The 12,098-nt window shown below is 42.7% G+C and overlaps 1 protein-coding gene across 1 annotated transcript in view; it reads left to right on the top strand.

Moving 5' to 3' along the window:
- Window positions 1–4,182, top strand: part of LOC143209082 (uncharacterized) — an 86,771-nt gene extending 82,589 nt beyond the window's left edge. Inside the window, exon 3 of the mRNA XM_076424311.1 lies at window positions 2,772–4,182. The gene's annotated coding sequence lies outside the window, so the exon portion shown is untranslated. The remainder of the gene's footprint in view (window positions 1–2,771) is intronic.
- The last annotated feature ends 7,916 nt before the right edge of the window (window positions 4,183–12,098 follow it).

Genomic DNA, 12,098 nt, shown 5'->3' with positions numbered 1-12,098 from the left:
TGCGCCGCTATCCCTTATGCCTGGGTTCTCCTACCCTTTGACCATCAATAAAAAAAACGGTCTTGTCGAAGGTCTTGTTGAACACGTTTTCTAGGATTAGTCAGTTGAATTGAAGAGCTTGAGCAAGAAGCTTCTCCTGTACTCTCATCTACTGAATAAACTCTATATCCAGATTTCATATTCCTGTACTACTAATCCTTGGCATTGTTTTATTTCATAACCTCGTAGGATTTCAACAAATTTATATATATTTTTTAAACACGAGTGTTTTATATCAAATTGATCGCAAAATTCAGAGCTTTCCAATGATATAAAAGTTCAAAATGAATGGTCACTGAATGAGGTTATAATGACACAATAAAAGAATTACTACTAATAATACACCCAAAATAAATAATACCCCGAATAATACACCCAATATTCTGTACCCAGAGTTGTACACTACCGATAATGCCTAACTCGAGCATGTTAATTCCCCGGGCCCCGAAGAGGCAGTCGCGAAGCGAGATGAGGAGGCGCGAGACAGCTCGATCCCCATAAATCTTCATTGGCGAGGTGTCGTTAGCGGGTGAAATAAAATGAGACGCTCGCAGATGATTAATCGAGAGGAATGGTAACGCGGTTGCATAACCCGGGAAGTGGTCTCGTGGAAGAAACGTGGCCAATGTTGTTCTCGGATCCTCGGACAATTTTCTGCGACGCCTTCCGTCCAAGATGATTCTTCCTGGCCCGGAGAGATTAACGTCGGCCGACATTCATCACGTTGCGTACAGCGACGTCCGATGATGCACGATGCAAACAAACATCCCCGTCGACTGGACGTCGCCACGTTTCGCTCTCGCTTTGGACATTCGAGAGAGATATTTTCGACGCGAGCATATTGCGCAGGCATTTTCAGCGGCGACCTACAAAACTGTTGAACGATTAACTTCATTATGTAAACGCTGTTACAACGTAAACCTTGTCACACGCGCGCGTCACGTCGAAACGTAATTTCGCTAATCGAATGCGTGCGCTCGAGGCAAAACGATCATCAGCAGACTGCGGATTTTATGCATTTAAAGCGGTGGATATATTAAACATATTTTTGGGACATAAATTTATTAGTTTCGAGCTTAATAAATTCATTGCAAGAAGAAAGACATTTTTATGTGCATAAATATATCGCTGCTCCGGAAGTATACAATAACACAACTGCAAAAATTGAAATTTTACAGAACAAGCAAAAGAAAAATAATTCCAATTTGTCTTAATAGAATGGCCTATAAATTCGGTTTAATTCTTCTATGAGAAGATTTATAGATATTGTGGGTTATTATTGCAACTTTTAAGTTATTTCAATGTATAAAAAATTGAATTGAACTGTGGCGAATTTTGTAAGTACAATTATGTCGATTTATAAACATCTAGTAAATGCATTTTTGAGCCCGCCAACACAATAAAGTCAATTTCACAAAATTTTACAGTTCCGAAGCAGCGATATTACAGTCTAGATTTGATGCGTTTATGACAGAAAGAACTGGTGCAGTTTATGATAAAAACATTACAAAAATTTTAAGAAGGTCTATACATTGTTCTCGACCTATTAGGATTATTATAAAAGAAGAAAAGGGTCTCTAAAAAATATCGGATACTGTCACCAGAATTAAATAACTATATCTGCTGTAAATTGTGTGAGAACGATGGATATTTAGGGCTGGCAGAATCGCCGAAACTTTAATTAGGGGACGTCTGCTTTACAGACTCCGCGGATTCTTCCGTTAGTCGACGAAGAGGGAAGACTTTCGGGTGAGTCTTGCGAGAGGAATCGGAAATTCAGTTGCGCGAGAATTCGGCAGCGGTACAATGCGAATGGAAATCGCGAGAAGCCGAGTTCCAATAACCTAGAACGAACGAACCGAGGAGCCGATACGAATGAGAGAGGAAATTCCAGTCCCGCGATCTCCGGGCTTCGTATTTCCCGTTCGATGCAGCCCGTTGATACCGCGTCGAAAATATCGGGTGAACTTCGTGCCCTGGAACGCTTTAATTTCCTCCGTGCCCCCCTGCTAATTATTCTCGGGCTTTCTTCCGCGAGCGGGGACGTCGATCGTTATCGCGTCGCGTCGAGTTGCCTCGCTTTCGAACCTAAATTGGGTGGCCTGATGTCGTTCGGATAATGGGGATCGAGAGTTCTTAATTCGTTTGATATTTAAACGAGCATGCTATCGCGCGCTTTCCATCGGCCTTTGATTCTTTGCTGCTCCTCCGAGATTTTATTTCATCTGCATAGCGTCTTTGATTTTCTCAATCCTATTGTCCCCGTTGTTCCTCATAAATAATTTAAAGGAATAAAACCATTAAAATGTTTTGGAAAAACACCGTTATATTATTTTCAACCTATCAAACATATTAACACACGTCCTCATAATATTTTCGTTGCCCACCTCCACCGCTAAAATGTTTAAAACAATTTTCTAGAAGATTCATGAAATATTAAATTCATCTTTGAATAAGTTACATAAAAAACTTTTATTTTGCAGAAAGATTGCACTGTTTACGCGTAAATTGAAGACAATGTAACAGGTCTGAAATTCGTCTGACATCATTACAGTCTGACAATTATGATGAGCGTAACATCATCTCCGGAGATTCTACCCAGAGTTCCTTTCGCCATTCTAATCTACCAGCCCGGTACATTCGGTTCCCACATTTGTTCTCCCCAAGCCCCATTTGTTACACTTTCACGATGACAACGTCACATACACGCACCGATCTTCTTTTTGTTTCAGGTGAGTCTACAAGCTGTCAGGTGTAAGCTAGTTTCACGCTCGAGGATCTTTCAGCATGGTGAAACGTTTCGATGGTTTGTTGTTCGGTGGGTAACGAAGCTCCGGTGAAGAATCTTGCTTCAGTCTCCTATGGTTTGATGGTGATTCGACGCGCTTATGCTCTTTGCCGGAGATTGCGCGTACCCTCCTCGCATTTTTCATTTAGAACACATTCGCGTTCTACGACAAGCTGATTGCGAGGAGGACATTTTGCTGGTGTTTTCGCGTACTGTCTGTCGCGAAAGTTTATGTATTTGTGCAGGCGAGGAAACAGAGATTTCGCACATTTTATGTATTGATCCAATACATTGTTGCACGTGCATTATTTATTATTGTATCAGTTCGAGTTAGACAGTCTGGTAATCTTCGATACCATTCAAATTCCCATGTCGCCTTTCGTATCTTTAAATCCAACAAAGATATTCGGATGTTCTGTTTCTTCTAACTCACCCTGTATATAACTCGTGTAGTTTTAATTAGGGATGAGATCAAGTTCAATATGTACTCACGAATCCGAGTCAAGTTCAATAACCAAGTTTCATTTCATGGGTTTCGATTACTACTTAAAAGCAATAAAAGTTTCAATGATTATACTTGAAAAATATTCATTGTATACAAGTAGTTATCGAACCTCGGAATGAGTACTTACAAGTTTTGAAAAGATGAGTACTTCGATGTTGAAAGTAATCGAAATTTTCACAAGTAGTACTCGAATCTTGGAAATCAAAACTGCATAGTAGGTTTTAAGCACTTTCTTGATTGAATTCGTAACTATTTAAGAATAATATTTCATTTACAATACTTGTGGTTTTATCCTATTTCTTTTTTTATCCATGATATTTCCTGCTTTAAAAAAACTCTTTCTCAAGGTACGGAAGTGGCCATTATACAAAGATAGTCACGTGCAATTTTTGATAAAATGGGTTAATTGGTAGAATTTTCACGCCAAAATAATAACGGGTCTTCTTTGCGTTCTAAATATTGTGATTTTAGAAAATTTTCCACTTCTAACACAGCAGACGATCAGATAGGTATCGTATTATTTATAATTGCTATTTCATTGTCAAAGGATGACCAAATTGATAATTTGCTATTGTGCCGATTTTCGGACATCTGCGTCTGTGAACTATCACATGTTGTAGATGAATTATCATTATTAATACAATTAGTGGCTACATCAGTCAAGGCATCCCGTGCTCGAGGGATAGATTCATCTTTAGAAAAAACTAATGTTTTGAATCGCGTATCCAATAATGCAGGTAACATATACAAATGATTGTTCTCGACATCACCTAGATAATGTTCGATATAATATATCACAGAGAGAGAGAGAGAGAGAGAGAGAGAGAGAGAGAGTTTTTGTCACAAAGTACATTCCAAACTACAATCATCGATAAGAGCATGTAAAATTATGAGACCCCGTTTTCTCTCCCGTTTCCACAGCGTGTTTATAAAAAAAAAAAGCAAACAGACGCCGCATTGGAACAGACTTACGTTGCCACGGAGCGTGCAAGAATACGGAAATTCGTAACGATATTCATAAAAATTTCGAAAGTTTCGAAACTGTTCGACCAAGATTCGAGTATACTTGCAAGTATTATTTACGTTTACCACAGTATGTACTTGTAAAGGGTTCGAAACTGTCTGGCAAAGGTTCGAACCTGTTTGTGAGGTACTTGATCCCATCCCTAGTTTTAATTATCTTTACTTATAACAAAAATGACGTATGTGCTCCAAATACCCGTGAATATATCTGCAAAATTCTGAAAGAAAAAGTCGAATAGTTCTCTCGAAAAGGATTCGGAAAAGTTGATGAAAAATGGAGAATACCCCCTTAAGCGCGCTTTTGCGGAGCCGCGCCGGTAGCCGCGACCAGAGGGAAGGGGTTCAAGAGTGTATGTAAAAACGGTTTAATTGCGCGAAATTACAGAGTGTCGGTCAAAAGGCAATTGGCCGCCGGTGCAACGCTGCGACTCGCCGTTTTTTCCGGCAATGCAGGCCGCCGATCGTAACGGACAGGAAACTGCGGAGAACGTGCACGTCCGGAAGCGTTGATGCGCTGAATGCACCGCTTCCGGTTCAGCTCTGCTCGTCCTCCGCCTCCAAGGAGGACAGAGTTGCACTGGCGTTGCAACGGCACCGACACCGGCGGCCATACAACGTACCACCTGCCTGCACGGCCGCTTGGCAGATGGCGTTAGCGGTCGGTCAACTGAATCTTTACATCCCCTTTTGATCGCTCACCCCAGCTAGGGGTCTATCGAACGAAAACCATAAATAATTTGCGCAACGAAACGGGAGAATTGTGCGGCAACTTCATTTTTCTGCGAATGCTAACATTTCATCCCTAACTTTCAATTGTTCAGATGGGGTTCGTAGATACTATAAAATTTTTCTAACACGATGGAAGTTGCCTGTGCTCAGTATTTGCTGCTCCCTACTAAAATTTTAATGATATGTACATTTCTCGCACCGTAAAGCTAGAATTCCGCGACGAGATTATTTCTCAGCCCTCCGCCAATTATATTATACATATTCTGAATTGTCAATTGTTGAAATGGGATTTCTTCGACGCTATACAATTTTTTGAACACGATGGAAGCTAGCCGGGTTCAGTATTTGCTGCTTTCAAGCAGAATTTTAATGACGTGCAGTAGAAATGCGCGACTAGATTTTTCCGCGCTGCGTCCATTATATGTATTATACTTTATCCTAAATCCTGAATTGTTGAAGTAAAATTTTTCCAGACGCTATACAATTTGTTGAACATGATGGAAGTTAAAATTTTAATGACGTACACGTTTCTCAGACCGTGAAGCTAGAATTGCGTGAAGAGATCATCTACCCTGCATCAAATATAATTACTTAATCTTTAATCGTTGAGATTACCTGCATGCAGGTACAATTTCAATGATACACAAGAACTTGATATTCTGGTCGAAATTGCATTGAAATAGAAAATTGGAGAAAAAAGCGTGGTTTATATATGTTCGACCCTCGCAGAATTTTTATTTTCACGCTGAGGTGGAAAGGGGGTAGGGGATCTGGTATCCGGCGGCAGCCTCGCGGCAATAAACGAGCCCGGAGAGAGATTGTTTATGTAACTCACGGCGGAACGTGGCTCGCTAGCCGAGCGAGTATTGCTCTTCATATTGTACGCTGAAATTCTTTCGATATTTTTTCGAGAGAGGAAAATAATATTTTTAACGGGCCGAGTGGGGAAATTCGATCCCCGCCGGGTCCTCGTTATCGAGAGAGAGGATCCTCCCGCATGCGGACGATGTTTAAACAACGTCTGGGGTCCCTTGGTTAAACGGAATATCAAACCAACCGAGCCCGGTTTACACTGGGGAATGAAAACCTCGAAGTGTTGCGCGCACTTCAGCCGCCCCCGGCACACTTATATCAACCCCTAAGCGCACTGCTGGGACCGCGATAGTCCTGCTCAACTTCGTACTAATAATTGTTCCACTTGTGCTAATACGGCTGTTCGATGGTTTAGATAATTGTCGTCGGTTATGGCGCCGGATTCCCTGCGCTGCCAAATTGATTGCAATTTGTGATCGTCCGGAAAAAAGCGATTTAATTAGACTGCGAGTTTTATGCATTGATGAGTGAATTTCAGAAACTTTTCGAAATCGTCTAGACACGAATTATCCCCCTTTACATTTAAAGAGTTAAAAGCGTGATAATAATTCGTTATGCAACTCGGAGCAATACGGATAGAAGAATAGGGGAGGTGCAGTTTAGAAGAACGAGGAAAAGTATAGTATAATGAGAAAAGGTTTACGTCGGAGTCCGAAACACGGCGAGTGCTCGAGGAATTAGGGCCCCGGCTTCATCGACGTAATGCACTCTCTCTCTGCTTGGCGAATTTCATTTGGCTCAGTGGCGCACAAACCGTGACCCGTGCGGACACTGTTTCAAACGGCGGGATCGCCGCAGCCCCCGCGGCCAAATAATGCCGAGAATCCGAGGGAGAAAGAAGGAGAGAGAGAGGGAAGAATCTCTCTCCTTTCGACCGTTCTCGCTCCTCGCTGCAGAGAGATTTAATAAAGCGCAACAAAGTGCACGGCCGAGACTGTTTCGCGAACGCTTAATCGCGTTAGCCACCCCCTCCCTCTGCGATTCTAGTCAATTCTTCGGACCCTAATATCATAGTCGATTTTGTTTGACGTTTATGCGACGCTGGGGAATCGAATAATTTGCATTTCATACTGAATGAGTGTCCACGTTCTGTTCTCTTAACCCTGGATTAAGAAATAATATAAATAAAATTATTAAAATTACAATTCACACGAGTCAAATAAATTCGTTCGATTGGAAATACAAATGTGTTTCAATTTGGACGATTTAGTTATAACTAGACTGTGGATATTTATTTGATTAATTATACCGGTGACATTATGCACCCTCGTGCCGACGCGACATTAATTAAATTGCATGAATCAAGGACTTCTTCCAATTTTTCGCACGTTTCCGTGCAAATTGGCCGGATGTGCAGGAAACAAGTCGTGGGGAGGATGACGAATGGCTTCAAAAATCGCATGACGTGTCTGCGACGTCATTCCAGGGCTAGAGGGGTTAAAGATGGCCGTTGTCCGAGCGGGCATCGCGTGTGAATTCGCTCTTCTCTTTCACGAACCGATAGCCAAGCGGTGGCTCACAAACGAGATATTAATTACGAGCCGCGAACTCCATTAATTAATACGGTTGTATCCGTTTCCTGGCTTCTATTCTGCGATTCGCCGAATGGTTCCGGTGATCGTCCCTCTTTTTCCATCCCCTCCAACATTTTTCCTGTTGGTACAGCCGTGCACAGGCTCGAATTTTAATTATCGGCGAAAACCTGCAACCCTGTCTCTCCTCCCCCGCACTTTATTTATTCGCCTCGCCCCCCGTTATGCAGGTTTCTCACTGCGAGCGGAACGCAGCGTACAAACATAATCGGGTATGTGTAATTCGACGCGGCATTAAATTCATTGTTTCGCGTACGCGAACGATATATTACGGATATCGGCGTTATTACCGTTCCGGCGTCGCAGACCGTTCGCGAACGCGAACATTTAATTCAGTCGATTCCAATTTATTCCGTCTGCAACCACCCCCTCCGATGCGGCGACTTGCTCCGTTGCGATTCCGCATTCCCATAGAATCCCCGGTTTCTGTCGTCCATAACTGGATCATGCTTATACATAGCGGTCCGTTGAAATGCAAAGGACAATGTATCGGCTACCGTTACCTCGTCGATTCCAGCTTCGAGGTCGGAGATCGTCGAGACCACGAGAAATGCGAAAATATTGCAACCACCACTCGGAGAGCCGGAAGAAACATGCAGTCGGCTTTTGAAATTTTCACGCTGCAATTATTCTTTTTGATTCGATAGGAAGCTTCGTTTCGTTCGCGAAGTTTCTCAAATCCCCGTTGATTTACTTCGAAGATTCTGAATTTGTCAAGTATAAGAACAGAAATGATACTTGATGGACACAATTTTTAGAAACCCCACGCGATCTAACATTTTTATTGGCTTGCTTTACAAGCAAGCTTGGCTCTTACAAGTATTTTCATAGCTATTCAAAATTCACAATCACAAATTTTTAGGATTATCTGTATGGGGTTAGGAACCTGTATGGGGCTGGGAAAAATTATTTTATACTTTTTAGTCCGTTTCTCTTAAACATGATATTTTCTAAAAATCAATTTTTATTTTTTAAAAATTTGTTTTATACTTTTTAGTCCGTTTTAAAAACGTGGTATTTTTTTAAACGTGGTAATTTATTTTTATTTAAATAATTTGTCAGATCACGTGAAAATTATCGCACAAGACAACCAGAAGACTGACTCCGTGTTTCCCATACAAATTGAACATCCACGGTGCACACACATTGTGCCAGAATATAAAAATCGAGGAGCGATTTTGATGCTCGGGGCCATTATTGCAGTGCATTAATGCCATCGAGGATTGATCGGAGTGCAGATATGGATGATTGCAATCGTTGCAGAGGATCTTATCGGAGTCCCTTCGCGTGCAAATATTTTCACAAAGGATTCCGCTCCGCGTCTAGGCTCGCCAGTGGATGGTCCCCTCTAATTTCTGCTCGCGACGGTGAATTCAATTTGTCGGCCTCCGCGAGCATACTTTGAGAGCGTCTCGGCCAATTTTCTTTTAAGCGATCCGTGGTCGCGCCAGCTGAGGCACGGTCGCGACACGTTTTCCGCGGTTTTCATTATTTCCCACGCGCGCGATCGTTCGCGGAACGCTCCCTCTTCCGCTCGTCGCTCGGAGCGTTCTCGCGAATTTTCAGTCTCGATGAAAATGACGGGGAGAAATGTATATGTATATCGCGACTCTTTTCCCATTGTCATTGTCCTGGGGCCCCAATTCTCGCTCGCTGTTGCTCCTGAAAAATCGAACGAACATACGGCAGAGCGAGTATGACTACGGCAGGTACGCGAAGGAATACACGACACGCGGGGATCTCGTTTTTTCGTTGGAAACATAGACTCGTACGGGGGCCACGGGAAAGAAAGGGTTAATAGCAGCCAGGAAACACGCGACCCATTACCGGGCTCCCTCAACCCTTCCTGTTAGGGTGGAAATGGCCGGCAGTGTTCCACCAGTACGCTGGACAGTCGAGCTGATCTACGTTTCGCCGCGACCATGCTCCAACATCTGCTACTTTATTTCTGCATGCAAATTACCGGAGTTTTATCCCGACCCTGGGAAATTAACTCCTTCGCCGCTGAGACGGTGTTTAGAGAAATCCCGCAAAATGGAAATCATATGAACAGGCACGCGGAGAGGCTCACGCCATTTTTTCGGCGAGCGTTTTCAAGTCTTTGTAGAGAATTGGTCGGTTTCACACATTGTGCGGGAGAGTCCGAAATATAATACTTCCTAAGAATTTTTAGTAGGACGTTTGTTAAAACTTCGTGAAATGAAAATGGATATTCGACGATTGCTAAAAATTAATGTATATTGTAGGGGATGGTGCCGACTACTTATTAAAGTAAAATCAGAACAATATCAGAATTATGTATACTTGCCAAGAAATTAATATAATTGGTAAATTACGAAGACCGAACGATCGTTACAAATTGATCTACATTGTAGAGGAGGGATCAGGGTACCTGTACGTAATTATTACTGGCCGGACTGATTACGATTTTAATCAGGAGTACCTCACAAAACGAAAACTATGTGCACAGAAACAAGATGTCTTCGTGCTGTATCTTGTTAGCAGATTAATATAATTGATAAATCACAAAGATCGAGCGACTGTTGAAAATTATTCTACATTGTCGGAGAAGGCTCGGGCTACTTATTAGAAATTTGTACCACGTAGATTGTACACGTTCTCAGCCCGCGGAGTCTCGTAAAAACGAAATTGCAGAAGCAAAACGTCTTCGTACAGGATCCAGTCAACAAATTACCCTAATTGGTGAGTTATGGCGACCGAACGATCGTCAAAAATTGATATACATTGTACAGGAGGGTTCAGGCAGGCAGGCGAGCGGCTCGTAATTTTCCGTGGACCGACCGTACGGGATTTTCGCTGGCAGCGTTCGTGGTCCGCTGACAAACGAGGACGTGCAATGTTCGCGCGTTCACTGTCCCGCGTTGCGCAGATTTTGATCGATTAAGAGGGCCGTGTTATTCCGCTTTCAGCGGCTCGGTCGCAGTTATCAATCAGCCGGTCGTCGTGACGTGACGGTTCGAGGCGCTGGAGAGGGCCGGTCTTTGTGGGGAACCGTCGCACAAAAATCGGACACGAAATCATGAATGTTTTCTGTCCGCTTTTCGTGGCCGTGATTCATGGCCCCGTTCGACGGAACGTACCGCTCGTAAATCAGGAAACCTTTTTCTGCTCGCGGCTCGGCCCCGAAAGCGCGTTGAATTTCACGTCGCATCGCTCCAAGAAAAGAGGACAGTGCGTTCAACCGCGATTCTAAAGCTGATTATACGGAAATGGGAATTTGTGCGTCGATTCCGGTCAGGATCGCCGGATCAGGGGAATTGACTCGAATCGAGGGGAAACAGTTACCCCCTCCCTGCCAGTACCGGATCAGTCGCGTGGCATTGTCAATGGAAGGGGAAGGCAGATTGGGGAGACAAGTCTTAATGTTCACCTCTTCTCCACCTCTCCCCCTCTAGCTTTCCGAAACCTCTATCTGAACGTATCAAATCTTACGTTAGAGACACTATTAAATCTTTCCCTCCCTCCCGACCTCCAAAAATCGATTCGTCCTTATGAGAATTCCAGAAGAATCTCACTAACCCCATTATCTTCCAAAATATCTTCCACGAGGTTACCCAAAAATACCCTGATCATACCCATATTTTTACAGATGGCTCCAAATCTAACGAGGGATGATCTGGATGTTCTGTTATATTCCCTAATTGTCGTAAATTATTTAAACTCCTTGACTTCTGCTCTGTTTTTTTTTCTGTGAAGCCTATGCCATATTACCAGCTGTTCAATCCATTATCTCTTCTCAAGACTCCAACTTTATAATATTCACCGATTCCGCCAGTGTACTAGAGAGTCTATCCTATCCAGAAAAGCAAGACCCCATTCACGCCTTCAATGCCTTAATCGAAGCTCAAATCAACAGCAAAGAAATAATCTTTTCTTGGATCCCCTCTCACGTAGGGATATCGGGCAACGAAACAGCTGATGCCGCGGCCAAAGAGGCCTCTGAAGAAATGCCTACAGAATCCTCTTATTCGCACAGAGATATGATAAAACAAATTAAAAGAGAAATTAGAGTTGAATGGACTGCAAGATGGACTAGATGGACAAGATGGTTCCCCTCCCTCTAATCTATCCTTGGTAAGGCAAGACCTCCTAAATAATGAATGTCCTCAGGTTATTAACAGAAGAGATCAGGTAGTTCTCACACGACTTCGTATAGGCCATACTAACCTAACTCACCTATACAGAATTTTGAAAGATCTCCTCCTCCCCATGTGTACTCGATGTAATACTCTACTTTCGATTGAACATCTCATACTGCACTGTCCCCATTTCTCCTTCCAAAGACGTCGCTTCGCTATCCCTAGCAAATTAAGTGAATGCCTCAATGTTAATAAGATTATCAGCCAAGTCACAACATTTCTAAAATCCATCAATATGTACCACACCCTGTAATCATTATATATAATAGCTACTAATTGATCTTTCCATCTTTGTACTTGTAATTATGTAGTTGCAAGTATAAGGATCTAAAGTAATTTATATGTTATAAATCTTGTGGTCGCTAATGACCTTGATGTTGATGCGACCT

Source organism: Lasioglossum baleicum, chromosome 1 (assembly GCF_051020765.1).
Source record: "Lasioglossum baleicum chromosome 1, iyLasBale1, whole genome shotgun sequence".
Lineage (NCBI taxonomy): Eukaryota > Metazoa > Arthropoda > Insecta > Hymenoptera > Halictidae > Lasioglossum > Lasioglossum baleicum.
The sequence above is the reverse complement of the archived record's forward strand: the minus strand, read 5'-3'. Positions and strand labels throughout refer to the sequence as shown.